Raw genomic sequence first — 14869 nt, 5'->3', positions numbered from 1 at the left:
CTCAATCTATAGCCCAAGGCTTCCTATACATTATTCATGCATGAAGTTTCGAGACACAGGCGCATCAACTTTGTCATGGCTAATAATATTTTAATTTTTTTAAATAAACAAATGTGAACTTTGAGCATTCCGCCAAATTTATTTTACTTTTATTTATTTTCACAATTACACAAAAAGCAACTACTGACATCAAAAGTATTGTAGTAACCCACACATCACTCAGCGGGTTACTAAGTCTGAAATAAAAAAAAAAAAAAGCAAAACGAATGACTTCACTTGTATATATTCTACTGATTCTCCAGTAAAATCAAGAAACAAGAAATGAAATAAACAAATTGGTAAAAGGAGCCACTCTGAATCATGGCTGACATCTCATCTCCCTCAGGCTTAAAGGAATCATTCAACCAAAATGAAAACTCTTTCATCATTTACCCACTGTTTCTGTTTCTTTCTTCTGTGGAACACAAAAAGAGAAGTTCTGATGAATATTTTGAACAGTCTTTTCCATGCAATTAAAATAAATGGAGACTTGAAAAAGGACCTTTTGACTCATGACTCATGAAAAATGTATGTGTATCATAAAGCAGTTTGTTTAAATCATTATTTACTAGTGATCTACTTCATGGTCAGTGAGGTGGACTCAAGAACTGTTACTAAATGAGTCTAATTCACGACTGAATCGTTGTACTGGTTTAACTGATTCACTGAAAGCAAAATGATTGACACATTACACATTAACAGTGTTACATAAATATAGATGTTCACAAATCTGAAGCTTGAAAAAGCCTCATAAAAGAATCATGAATGCATCATAAAAACAGTTTGTATAGCTTAAATTGAAGTCGCTGAATCAATCAGTTTTAATTCCTGAATGAATCAGAATCGTGCTGATTCATTGAAAACAATGATTCACTGAATACACGTCACTAGTCTCAAACACAGCTGGCTTTCAGAGTCTCAAAATATATTGTGCAAGTCATATAGACCACTTTAATGATGCCTTCACTATGATTTTGCATTCTTTTTGAAGCTTGAAAGCTTTGAACAGTTCCCTGTTCATAATAATCACTCAGAAAAGAGCATGGAAAACAAATATATCAAATGGGAAAAAACCAAAATCTTGGCGTATGGAATGACATCAAAGTGAGTAAATGACATTTTATAGTATACTATCCATATAAGACTCTCAGAAGGAGCTGAGATGCAGAAACTCGCCACATTTTTACCATCACTTACTTCCAGTCTAGTATCTTTAGAGAATCAGACAAATGCTTATTAAACCAAAGACCATCACCCTATTATGGGAAGGCATTGTTTTCCACCATTAGAGAACTTAGGCCAACAAGAGGACATTCCCGTTAAAGGCTTCCTCTCTGGAGGAAGACAGTTGAGGTGACAGTTTAAAAGCTTCTCTCCTCCCATGGCACGCACTACCTTCTTCCACACAATTGCGGGCTAGTCAAAAGTGCATTAGTGGATGCACTTGGTCTTTATGTTGTGACACAATAGGCCTTAAATGCATTGTGAGTCTATTTGGAAAGCTCTTTGCTACCACCAACAAAGATTATAGCACTTTGACATTCTCTGTCACAACACAATCAAATACGTAAGTCATCAGGAGATCAATACACACCGATTAAATGGAATTGGAGGTGAAGCTCTTGTGAGATAGCGCTTGTGCAAATATAGCATTGCTTCATCTCTCTATGCTCCAAATGAAGGTAAACAAATAACCATAAATGAAGCCATTGGAGAGATTGTCAACATTTTAATATGGATGAAAACCGAACACCATCAATATTTCATATCTTGTCCAAATGATCCGTTAACTCCACCTGGGCTTTGGAGGTCATAGATCTCCTTGTGGTGAACAGGATGTCTAGTCTCGCCTAACTCTTATGGGAGCAAAGAATAGATGAGGATGCATTCATTATATTTTTAGAAACTTCTAACAGCTTCATCTCCAATGACCCATTACAATTTTATGTAACTGTATGCATATGCAAATTGTTAATACTTGCAGCAGTCTCAGACCAATTATGAATATGCAAGGAGTCTTTATTGCCACAAATAATTGGGGGATATTAGCATTTGTTTGTTTGTATCTATAAAATCTGATCTTATTTTTGCAACTCAAAATCTAGGGAGGTAATTTTGCAATGGTCTTTATGTGATCGAATGTCTGTAGAAATGAGAGAATTACCATTACCATTAAAAGGTTTGAGGTCTGAAAAGATTGTTTTAAAAGACATTTGTAAAAAAAATGTTTTTTTTCGCTTGATCAAAAATACAGTAAAACTCAAACAGTTTATTATATTTTATTTAATTTTTTAAAATCTAAACATTTATTTCTGTTGAATGTTCTTCAGTGTCACATCAGGAATAATTTCTTCCTATTTTTGTTGTTAAAAGCAGTAATATTTTTGGTGAAAAAATATATTTCTCTTTGAGACTCATTGATAATCAGAAAATTCAAAAGAACAGCATTTATGTAAAATAGAAATATTTTACCGCTTTTACTATTACTTTTGATCGATTTAATTAACTTTTTTAAAGGTAGTGTATCAACTACAGAAAAGGTTGAGATGACATTGTCATCAAAAAACTATTTCATACAAAAGCAATCATTTGATTTTTAAGTCTCTTCTTCTCAGAATTAAGACAACAATAACCTAAGCTGAAAATAACTATGATAATTATAAGTGATTAAGGCTAGAGAGATGGAACGCTCCTTTTTCCTGTTGATGTCATATCAGGGTCATTCTGAGAGTCACACACTAATTTGAGCGCCAATAGATACTAAAGATAATTGCTGTTAGAAACATTCACAAATAAATCAGTTATTACAGGCATCCAAATAATGTAAGCTCTTGAAATCCTCTGTGCCTTCAGTAAGAGAGCGGCTGAAACTGCAACCTAGATTCTATTTCTGCGCTCAGCTTCAGGATAAAAAGTGCTTTCCATCTATTATAACTATGCAAAACTATTTCACCCCAACCTGCCGACAGTAAATTTCAGTGATACTTCTTGTAAGGGAACAAATGCACTGTGGATGAGCAGTGACAGTGCATCTTTTCTGAATTTAAATATTTAAAGTGCTTGTGTAATTCCCACGATTTTGACATATGAATCGAATATGGCATCTTTTGTGAAGATGTAGAGGTGTGCAATAGAGAAGAGAGCTGAAATGACAGTGGACTTTCTACACGCGCTAACACATATAAATGATGAATGCCACTCACACACTTAATATTTGAGTGACTGGTACAGAGCATACACGCCAGCCATTTTCAACAATATTTCAGCAGATTCTGAAATAACTACGTCCCCTTTTGATGAATCTAGATCGATATTTCTCGATTTTTATAAACAAAGGGTGTGACATTAATGACACATTCTGTCTCTATCTCTCTACTTCTAGCGGCTGCATGCCTTAAGTGGTAAATCGGACAAGCTCTAAAAATAAAACTAATTGTCAAATGCCTAGGCTGGAGAATGTTCTCATTTGCATGACTGCAGAAGGGAGCGTTTCAGGGGGTGGAAGGGGTCTCTGCCTGCTGTAGGGCTGAAGCAGTGACTGCACTGCTGGGAAACTTCAGATTGACCCATAAATCATTCATGCTTTTCCTCCTGTATCGACACAAAGAATTCTCTCTTCCACTGCTTTAGAGGCAGAGCTCAACCGAACAGTACAAGGTACAAAAAAACTGAGAAGAAAAGAGAACTTACCTCATGTGTGAGAAAAGAAAACATTTGTTTGATATTGTCATACAATAATTCAGATATATATTTTAGAAATGCACACTTTATTATTTAGTAGTATTATTTATTATTACATAAAACATCGAGTCACGATTGAAGTCTGTTCTCCAGAGATGGATGTTATTGTTGAGTGATGCAGTGCTGATCTCAGTGTAGCTTTAGACCCAAGCGCAGCATTAATAAATGAGTCATAGAGCTTTTTACCCTCCTGATTTTTCCAGGCTCGGCAGCAAATTGAACATAATTAAAGCCCAAGGCAAAGGTTGCACTTTCGCCCGAAATAACAGGCTGTGTTGCAGCAAAGAGGAGAGAGGCAAAGGGACAGACAGATAGGAAAGATGCTCCAAGGATCTGCGCAGCTAGGCAAGGCAGCGTCCTTTAAGGACAAAAGAGGATGAGAAGAAAACAGGCAGCCAATAAGCCAAAGCCGACAGCTACAAAGCGCTGATCGTTTCCGCTCGCCCTCTCTCGATTGTGCATTTTAATCGGTGTATGACTTTTTAAAAGTACTTTTACAAAGTGATGGGTAGCTTCAAAAAGTGCATCCATAAGCAGAGTTATTTTCAGCAGCGATCTGTGTGTGCAATTTCTTAACAGGAAGGGCATGGGTGATGTGTGTGTCAGAAAACATTAGTGTCAGTTCCCTTTCTGAGGGGCGGTACCTGGGCCAGCCTGGGTCACGCCAGCATCGCGCTACTTTTAGCCAATAAGATGCAAGCAGATTATACTCAAGCAGGATAAAAGCTTCCTCATTTGCACCAATCAACCGGCTCCACTAATCAGCTGAAAGGAAGCATGAAGACTTTTCTCTTGCATCTGGTCATGCTTAACCTGGACCTGGACGACATAAGAAGAGAAACAAAGGCTTAATGAATGTTTAGCACTTTAGTAACTAAAAAACACACAAATATTAATATGATGTGGTTAACACAAAATTAGCAGTTTAAAAGCAACTTCACATCAAATCACATCACTTAAAAAGCATTTATTATTATTATTATTTTGGCAGCGCTACAAAGTACAATAAGCAGACCAAAAATCTCTTGCCTTATTTAAAGTCGATAAATAAATTAATGAATGAATTAAATGATTTAGGATTTTTTTTGCATTATTTTAGAAAGAAGCTCTATCTATCTATAGTGCAGAATTACAAAAAAACAGAACAAAATTAGTTTTGCCTTGTTTGAGAGAATAAATAAATAAATGACACCATTTAAAAAAAGAAATTAAATGCATTTACATTTTTTCTTGGTTCAGTATAAGCTATAAAATGCATCGACTTGAATTTGTGGCATAATGTTTCACAAAAACAATTTTATTTTAATATTTTGGATGGCAGAATTCAATAATGTCACCAGCTTGAATCGAATGCTATAGATATTTTAAAGGATTATCATACTAAGCGCACCCGATTTACTTTTATATGAGGAATGCAAACATTGATGCTCTTTTCCATTAAATGCGAATAAACAGTGACTGCAATTGTGGAGAAAGGATTTTAATGATTTCCATGAAATAAAGACAGTTTCTCACATAAAAAATCAAGCGGCTTAAGAAGACTTGTGCATTTTGGGTGATATGGAATACTTTAATGAAGCTTTTATGAAGCTATTTTTTCCTTTTTGCACCTGGTCCCCATGTACTTTCATTTTATGGAGCAGCTCAGACATTCTGCTAAACTTCTCATTTTGTGCTCATACTGATTTGGAAGGACAAGGATAATTTTTACAATTTTATTTTTTTGGAGAACTATCCCTTTAAGCCGCATTTAAGGTTTTTAGTAGAATGTAATGGGAAGGACACTGAACGATTTGCTCTCTGTTGGTAGCCCAGCTGGGTTAAATGCCTCTTCCATCCTCAGAAAATTAATGTGAAAATCTCAACCTGAAGGCTTTGATCATGCCATAGGAAACCTGGGCCCTGATTAATATCACAACATTATTAACTGTCTGTGAGAGCCAGTGAGCACACAAACATAACACACACACACACACACACACACACACTCATGAAAGCATGCAGGCGCACATGCTTGAGCACTGCGTATTTTTACATACCTTTACAAAGTAACAGTATTTGTACACACTAATTGTTCACCTTAAATTTATTAGTTAATTACTTTCAATCTCTTCTATTTCAAATCATCTTCTACTTTGGGTGGGCATAGAAACACACAGTCAAGGAGAGATTAATTGAAAGCTTCAGTGCAGTTTAGGCTGAGCAGCATTTTGCCAAACAGAGATATTATTTGCCTTTCATTATCCATTGTGTGTCAGTGTGTATGGAGCGAGCGGGAGATGAATGACAAAAGAGCACGAAAGATGGAAAATTGGAGGAACCTGAACGAAAAAAATGGAATAAGAGGAAAAGAGGAGTGACAAGGACAGAGAAAGGCAAAGAAAGAAAGACACCATCATGTTTCACCCCCTCCTCCCCTCCGTCTCTCCAGCTCACATACGCATGTGTGCAGAAGTCATGATAGTAACTTTAAAATAATGACTGTGTGTTTAAGCACACAGGAACATGTGAGAGACTGAAAAAAGAAATGGGAAATATATTCTATCTTGTCTTCGTAGTATCACTTTAGAATAGAGAACACATATTCACAATTAACTATGAATTTTCCTCAATAAACTCCTCATTTGCTGCTTATTAACAAGGTGTATTTGTGTGTGTGTGTGTGTGTGTGTGTGTATGTGTGTGTGTGTGTGTAAAAATAATAATAATAAAGGCAGACTTATTGCTTAAAAATAAAATAAGAAAATGACATTTATTTAAATTATTTTTTGTTATTTCAACCAATATTTCTAATTTTACTATGGTTTAAAACTACAGCTAAAATAAAAGAGAAAACAATATAGACATATTTTAAAATGAAAGTAATAAAAGCGGCAAAACAACAAAATTACAAATATTTATGCATATATATATATATATATATATATAGACACACACACACACACACACACACATCAATACAAAGATCTGTATATAAATGACTGTATATAAATAAACTGCATAAACTCTTCAAATGCAAAAGATTTCAATTAGTTACCTTTATCTGTAATTAAAATTATCTGCATACTTGCGCGTGCCTTTTTGTTCTTTATCATAATATTCTCGATATAAACATTACCTGCAAATGCATCTGTAATGTTTGTGATTAATCCATATTAAAAACAGAACTTCTGGGCGCAGGTGCAGAAAATGACAAGCGCTCTTTATTTCCAGATAACGCCATGATTAGAAAAGGAAAATCGTAGACCAATCCTGCATAAATTATCTTGCATTATTATGTGGGTGAGCAGCGTTTGACTTCAGTTATCTAGGTCATCCACGACAGCTTAGTGAGTTTTCATGCGCCACAGCTATGTTTAGGTAAACCACAGGCATTTTGCAGAACCATAAAATAATTCAGCACAGATCAAACGAGCTGCTGATTTATACCATATTGACACTGTAATTGCATCAAATCAACATATAGTACAAACAAAGACAGATTTGGGAGATTTGGGCACAGTGGAAACGGCCGGGCCCCTGAGGTTCAGGCCCACAGCGCCCACTTCTGATGATATTGCTTGGTCCTGTGGCCTGCTGGAGTTTGACCTCTGTCTGCTGTCACAATGTCATATGCTATCTACCTATACTGCCTGCTATTGCTTACTTCTCACCATCTCTCTTTTTTCTCTCTGTCCCTCCCCTTTGGCAGCAGATGTACCGCATGCATGCTAAGACTGAACAGAAGCCATGATGATGGACAGATGGAAAGGACGTTCAACAAGTGTAAGGGAGTGCAGAGGAAGTTAGCCGGGCCAGAGCCGCAGAGAAAGAGAGAGAGAGAGAGAGAGAGAGAGAGATCTGAGGTGGAAGAGTGTGTACCTGTACCTGCAGATGGCTGGCAGGCTTAAAGGGCCTACTGTCGTCAACGCCTCTCGGCATGGAAGAAAAAACAGTTTTATCCAGAGCCCTGAAACTCAGGCAGCTGCTCTCTGTGCCAGTGGGAATCTAAGCCAACTTCTCGCCACAGACCCAAAGCTGCATCGCTTGCCCGATTTGAGGACAGCAATGCTAAATTAACATCCAGCCTTATACTCAATCAACACTCACAATTTGATTCCAAATGTGTAAAAATACACAAAAAATATTAAAAGAAGAAGATAAGAAGTAGATCTCATTTTTGTAGTAACCATATCTAAAACTAATTATGATAGAATAATGTTTAGTATGAATTAATAATAAATATATATTTGTGCATTAGACAGGTGCTTTATCAGAGCAATGTATAGTGCATTCATTTTATTTGTACATGCATTCCTGGGAATCGAACCCATGACCTGGATGTTGTGCAAGCACCATTACTTTGTAAGCTACAGGGTTTTTTTTTTTCTTGTTTTGAGCACATCTTAATAAACTGTGTTGGAAGAAAATACAATGCCAGCTATTTCAGTAATAATACGCTGGAAATAAATTCAAATTACTTCTTAAAAAAAAGATATATCATATATGTTACCAACAAAATTTCTTTTTTTTAAGATGTTTAGATATTTTGTTCTGGAAAACAAGAAAGAAAAAAAAAACATTCAATACACTGCATAAATGTGTTTGTATTACTCCAATTAAAAGCATCAATGCATCCCTTAAAAAAAGACAAACGTTTGCTTTCAAGCTTCTAATAAAAAAAAAGGGTGAAGTATGAATAAAAATGATATTTTCTTGTGAAACATTGCAGATGTTTCACTTGTTATAAAAGCGCAATTATCCATCAAATTAAATGTTATCTATCTATCTATATAAATATATATAAAGAAATAGATATTATACAATAATATATACAATACAAATGTAGTAGCCATATAAGATGTTGAATAATTTTATAAATAAATGCCAGATTTCCTCTGCATACCTGTAAACTTAGGACTACAATGATGACATTACACTTTATTCTGATAAAAATGGGCTATATGTGAATCAGAGAAAGAAGACTATGAATGGGGCAGCCACTTAAAGTAGGTGGGTAAAAGTTAAATCAGTGGTTGATTTGTATACCTGTGTCTCTGATTATAAACACGCAGCTGAGAGGCAGCAGCATTTTTCACACGCGGCTGAATTACTCTGGAACAATTAGAGCAAAAAGCAAACCGGCTAACAGACTCCTAAAACCTTAAACCGCTTCAACTCAAATCAAATCTCAAAGCATACAAAGTCCATTACAGGAAATTAGAAAGAGCGAACATCTAGGAGGGCATCATTCACTTTATCGAGTCAAGCGCACTCTTTGCCTTTGGTGCATTGTGTACCTGTCGTGAACGTGAATTCAGAGAATGACTGCTGTCCTGACAAAATTGCTGCATGCCAATCGCTTTCTCCTCAGCTCAGCCAGGGCCTGGGGCATGCTGGGATGCATGGACAGACTCCTCGATCTCGCCCTCGGAGTACAATGCAAAGAAAATGCTCACAGGCTCAGTTGAGTTTAATGCATTGCAGAGCCTGTATAGGAGTAATCGAATATAATTCAGATCTGTGTTAGAGGCTGCGAGGGCTTTGTTAGCTATGTGCTTTATGGGCTGATTAAATTTCAATTTTTCAATTTATTACATTAGAAAGAGTGAAGAGAAAAGCAACTCACTTCAATTCCACCCCCTCCGAATATATCTATTTCCACTTTATGACAAAGTAAAGACAGACATTATCTTGCACTTCAAATGGTTCTGCAGGCCAAATAAACACAGATGAGAAGGAAGCTCCGGCGTGCTGTCAGCACTTTTCTCTGCCCGAAAAAAAGCGGAGGAAAATGAGAGAAAGAACAAAGCACGTAAGGCTACACAATCAGCCGTGTGTGATCACATTAGCACACCTCTCCTGACTCCACTTCGTTCAGTCTGCAGCATGGGCAGAGCCAGTGATTTCTCTGAGCCCCGCCGTGCTTCCCGTATCTGCAGGTTTGAATGCAAACAAAGCCGGCAAGCTCTGCCACCCCCTCTGCTCCCCAGGCTTTCCTCGGCAGATAAATGGGAGCGGGTACATCCTTCAGGCCTAGATCAAATCTACAGACCTCACCCCTGACAAATCCTTCCCACGGAGCCGGACCCGCAACACCTCCATATACTCCAAAGATAATTTGTGCGTGCAGCATGTAATCAATAAATACAACAGTAAATTCATTTAAACACACATTACTGATCCACGTTTAATTAATGGCGCCTCAACTGCAGTTTGTCAGTGTCTTTTGCATAGTCATCCTTTGATAATATTTATACAATGTTCAATTTTTTCTCTGCAGGACAACCCTGACTAATGCTAAACTTAGCATGAGCTCCTACATCCCAGAATTATAGCTCAGGCTGGAAAAGACAGCATGTTTCTGTGCTAATAAAGCCAGCAGAAAATAATTTACAATGAAAATCACATTTAAAAATTATAAAAAGGAAGAGCAATATTTTTAAAAAGCGGAAATTGTGAATAACAATATGTAAGTAATGCAAACACATACAGGCCATTCCCATCAAATGCATCAGAGATGATAAAACAGCAATTGGTTGCACGTGCTTGCAAACAGAACAGCCCTGCAGAACGGCTCTTTACTGTATTTATCTATAGCCTGTAGGGACAGTTCACCCAAAAATGAAGTCTGTCATCATTTATTCATCTTGTTATTTCACGAAGTCTATTTCCAGCACATAAAGAAACAGAAGATGAAAAAAAAACACTCTGATTAACTACATAATAGTCATAAACATGAGATTTAAAAATAATTTGTCATAAATGTGAAATTAAAAGTTTAAATTCTAGAAATGTAAAAGTCATTACAATCTGGGAAGTCAAATGTTGTCGTTGATATCTGTAATTTCAACTTCTTAATTTCAATCTTTTTCTCTCATGTATCCACATATTATGACTTAGTATCTCATAATTGCAACTTTTTATATTTTATATTTATATTTATATTATTTTATATCTCATAAATCAAAACGATATTTTACAAATAATGCATTTCACAGAACAAAGTAAGTCATACAGGTATGGAAAAGACATTATTAAATGATGATGAGATGTACATTTTGGGGTGAGCTATCCACATAAATACTCAAAACATGGCATCAATATACAGAAGAATAGTAACGTAGTATATTTTATTTAATGCCATGTCAGCATTTTAGACTATTTTTATGGCAAAGCTTAATTTAAAAATCTGGAGTAGTAACAAATGCAATAGTAACTACAACAAGCACGAACACACATTATATTAAGATTTTTAGCAGAGAACAGTAAAAAATAACAATAATGATAAACTGAAACATAAGCAGAAAAAGCAAGGTAAACTCTCATAAAAGAGTTTTTCCAAAAATCTATTTTTATAAAACTATCACCGCTTTGTTCTTCTTAGAGCAGAGAACGCGTTAACAATAAGCAATACAACAGCCAGAACTAACTTGACTACGCTCAGAAGTACTACTTATAGTATGTCAATCACTACACATGCAATACTGAACAAATGATATGCTGAGTTATTTAGCAGAGGCAGAAATGTGACACTAAGAAAAACACATGACCTACACTTCTATACTCTCACGTGCTGTTCTGTCAGTTCCATGGCTACAAAGCTTGCAAGAGTTCGAACAGCCTTAAGTATGCTATCACATGGCAGTCTCTTGTATTTGGGGCTTTTTATTTGCCATAAATCGTGTCAGTTAAGGAGGCCACCAGCCCACTTGATGTCGCGGGGCCTGCTACCACAGGCCTTGGCGTCATGAGAGCCATCTGGCACTCACTGCAGAGACAAAGCACATTCACCTCTGAATGTCGTCATGCTCCCACATTGCTGCCGGCCTGGCCAGCGCTGCACCGTAGCATCCGTCCATAAGCATGACCGTCCTGGCTCTCGGCCAGTACCACCTCAGCCCTCTTCTGCATGGGAGTGCCACCCAGCGGGAGCCTGGCGAGGCAGTGGCTCGCCTTTGAGAGCATGCGGGCACGCAGGCTAGCACCAGGCCAAGCGGCTGCAGCTGGCACTGGTTTGCTCTTGGCGTGGCAAACTGCGACCATTAACTCTCCCTTCAGTGCCAGAGGCCGCTGTATGTTCTCAAGCACACACTGGGCAGTGTGCCAATGTGTGTGTGTGTGTGTGTGTGTGTGAGGAAGGAATCAAAGTGGCTATAATCCCAGTCAGTTACTCCAGGTCTGAGGCCCTTCCTCTCTCTGGGAGGGGATCAATGGTGAAGATACAGAAAGTGGCCTATCCACTTGTACTGCTACGGCGTTATCAGCCTGCAAGCAGGTCTGCCCCTTCACCAAGAAGCCACAGCGGCATGCTGGGAAAATGAAGTGGATATTCTAGATCTGCACCGATGGAGTTCTGTGGTTGAGATTTTAGATGAAAAATGATGCCAATTATACTGAAAAGATAGATCAAATTGCTATTTTTGAAATCCTTGTATAAATTGCACTGATAATAATTTAATAACTTTATATCTAACAGTATAACCTATTTTACCTGTAATAACATAAACACATACACACACACATATACCTATATATATATATATATATATATATATATATATACTCAAATATCAAATGATTAATCCTAAATAGCGTTTTTTGTTGCATGTGTGTACTGTGTATGCATCCAAACACATGCAGTATGTTTGTGAAAATATTTATGATTTACATGTATATATTTATATTAATTAGAATGATATAATGAGCAAATACATTAAAGACATCAAGGGGATATTTTTTTGGAAATAATTATATTAATAATACTCTTATAATAGTAATAATATGTGTGATTAATGACATTTAATGTATTTATACATACACACACACACACACTAGATTACTTAGAAATTATAGTACATTACTGATTGATTACACTTGCTTAAAAATTTATGAATTAGTAACACCATATACTATATTACACATTTTAGATTCATACTAGATTATAGATTCATTTATGAAACCATTTAGATGTAATCATGTAATCAATAGACAAAGACAGAAAAGATATTCGGCTATTTTTCAGACAACAGAGTTTCAGCTTTCCAGAGTTTGTACAGGAACTGCAGAGGTAATTAAATAATAAAGAAGTTTGAATGTCATGTAAAATTTGATCATTTTGACATTTAATTAATCAAAACTATATCTATTTTATCCTTCATTGTATGAAGACCTTAAAGCAATAGAGACCAAGTGAACTTGCATACAAACATTTAAAATATCAGGAATGAATAAAGTCTACCATTACATGTACATTTTAAAAATAATATTTGTGCATTTCAGTGTGTTTGAAAACAAAATAAACTTTCTACTTAAGTACCTACCTAATACACACACACACATATATATATTTCCCTACATGTACAACTTGCACACCATATAACCACACTCCCACACACACGGCATTATGTATATATGAAAATTCAATTCAATTTTCTATATACAATCTTTTAGAGATATTATAAATAACTGCACATTATATGCTGCAATTTCAGAGCTTAGAGAATTATAGGTCAAATAAAATGAATTTCCTCTTTTTTATGATGAGAGCTGATTATAATCGTTATGTGCAAATGAGGAAAAATACAGTCATTGGCATGTCAAATCCATCAGCACTCATCAAACCAACAACGGCTAAAAATTCAGACCGCCACACTTAGGAGCACTGTAAAATAATACCTTCCTTATATCATCTTTCCATCCCAGGCCTGGAAGAAGGCTTCCTGCACCTCACTCCTCTTCCACAATTTTACAGGCATTAGTGAAACAGCTGGAAGAAGACTGACTGCAGTGATATCACTTGCACTGATGGATAACTTTGTTCCTCAATGTGTCTTTATACCACCTAGGTCTGAAACAGGCTGTGAGATACGCGCTGCGTGTGCAGCAGGATGGCTGATGCTCCGTTCAATTCACAGCCACGAGGGCTCATGCGACGAATCAAACGCTGTTTTAAAAATACGGGCGTCTCATTGTATATCTGCCTTCTAGTGTTAGCCACAGTAGTTGGTGTGCAAATCGACAAAGTATTGACTCGTATCACAGAGTGCAATCCCAATTTCGCGCTTTATTTCCGACCCTCAGCGAGTTAGGCGTGTGTCTGTTGTGCGTCGGTAGGAGCAGCGGTGGGTGGCTGAAAACATTAATGGGAATTATACTCCAGTATATTTTAGTAATGGCCTTCCGGAAGGTGTCCCTAAAGGTGGTTGCTGGGGCAGCGTTATTATTGCCATGGAGATTCCGTGTTGGCGGCTGCTGCAAGTCAGCATTAACTCGGAGGCATGTAATGCACCATTCCAGTCGGCGATGGCGGGCAACTAGGACGGCAAGTCACTAGGATGGTAATCGCGTAGAGCATATATTTAAGCACATGTTTGCCATTATTAGCATCATAAATGGCCAAAATGATGCGTGGTTGGTGCAAATAATGGCTGGTGAATCAAATATTAATTTTAATGTCTAGCGCCCTCACATTAATTTTTTCTTTATCGTTTGCTCCTTTTTTTGGCTATAAAGACAACCTGCGCTTAATGAAAATGCTGCATAAATGTGAGAGAAGGAATACAGCGAAATGTGCTGGAATTGCGGTTTACAGCTCTAAATCGACCAGTGTGTATGAAAGACTAATATTCAGCTATTATTACGCCCAACAAATATGTTTTTACAGCCCATACACAATAATTACAAATACACAGGAGCATCTGTAGGTTTACAGTGTAAATCATACTGTTCCCTTTTATCATGTACATATTTTATCCGTTTTGTAGATGGAAGCAATGCATGATTCAGATTTCTTAATAAAAAAATCAATATGGTTTCTCAATCAAATGTCTTATTTTCACAGGTGTATTAAAATCCTTTACAAAGCACCTTTCTAATCTATCATCAATTCATTTAGAGTTTATGGCAAGCCTTTAGATCCTTGGCCGGACCCACCAGAAACACTGCCCAGAGATTTGGTAGCGCATGTGGAGTAGATGTACAATGCCTGACCTGAGCTGCAATTGGAAATTCCAGCCCCTTTGGTTCTATCTGTCTATTTGTTTATGCTGACCGTTGACTATTTCAAAGTGGAACTCTGCGTTGGCAGTTGTACAGCATTTCAAAGGCT

At 36.8% G+C, this 14869-nt stretch overlaps 1 pseudogene; it reads right to left on the bottom strand.

Moving 5' to 3' along the window:
• Positions 1-9864, bottom strand: part of LOC122330220 — a 135998-nt pseudogene extending 126134 nt beyond the window's left edge.
• Between the last annotated feature and the right edge of the window lie 5005 nt (positions 9865-14869).

Source organism: Puntigrus tetrazona, chromosome 24, assembly GCF_018831695.1.
Source record: "Puntigrus tetrazona isolate hp1 chromosome 24, ASM1883169v1, whole genome shotgun sequence".
Taxonomy (NCBI): domain Eukaryota; kingdom Metazoa; phylum Chordata; class Actinopteri; order Cypriniformes; family Cyprinidae; genus Puntigrus; species Puntigrus tetrazona.
This window is presented reverse-complemented; position numbering and strand designations above follow the sequence as displayed.